We start from the raw sequence: 567 nt of genomic DNA, 5'->3' as shown, positions 1-567 counted from the left end.
CGTACCCGTCAGAGAGCTCTAAAGCAGATGCATCGAACACGGGGAGTTTTCCTGTTGTCCTTTGTGCCGAGGTTAAGTTCCTGCGCGGCTTCCTGCCCCGTTATATATAGCTGTCGGCCCGTCCCGCGCGGCGCTGCCGGCCGGCTGCTCCGCTTTGGAGTTGTTTATCCACAGCCCCAGTGTTTGATGGAGGTCAGGGTGGGGTGGCTGGTGGGCACTGGTTGCCCCCGGGGCAGACAGGTCCTATAGCAGCCCTGTGTGGGGTGAGGCTGTGGGTGCCCCTGGGCTCTGGCTGCCTGTGGGGTTTTCAGAGTGGGGAGCAGGGTTTCTGCCAGGCCATGGTTTTGCCGCTGGCTGGGTGCTCCCCCCACCGGCATGGGATGCCTGAATGAAAGAGCGACTGTTCCTGGAGGTCACCAACAGCGTCATGAGTTTCTACGTCGCCCCAGCTAAAATTAGACACTTATCAGCGTTTGGGAGGGATGTGATTTTACAGGTTCCTGTTTATTAGAGCAGCCTTCACTTCGGGCCGTGCTTCTGGCTCCCTCTCCAGTGGGGTCACTGCCT

The sequence above is a fragment of the Antrostomus carolinensis genome, unplaced genomic scaffold (assembly GCF_000700745.2).
Source record: "Antrostomus carolinensis isolate BGI_N321 unplaced genomic scaffold, ASM70074v2 scaffold27045, whole genome shotgun sequence".
NCBI lineage: Eukaryota > Metazoa > Chordata > Aves > Caprimulgiformes > Caprimulgidae > Antrostomus > Antrostomus carolinensis.
The sequence above is the reverse complement of the archived record's forward strand: the minus strand, read 5'-3'. Positions refer to the sequence as shown.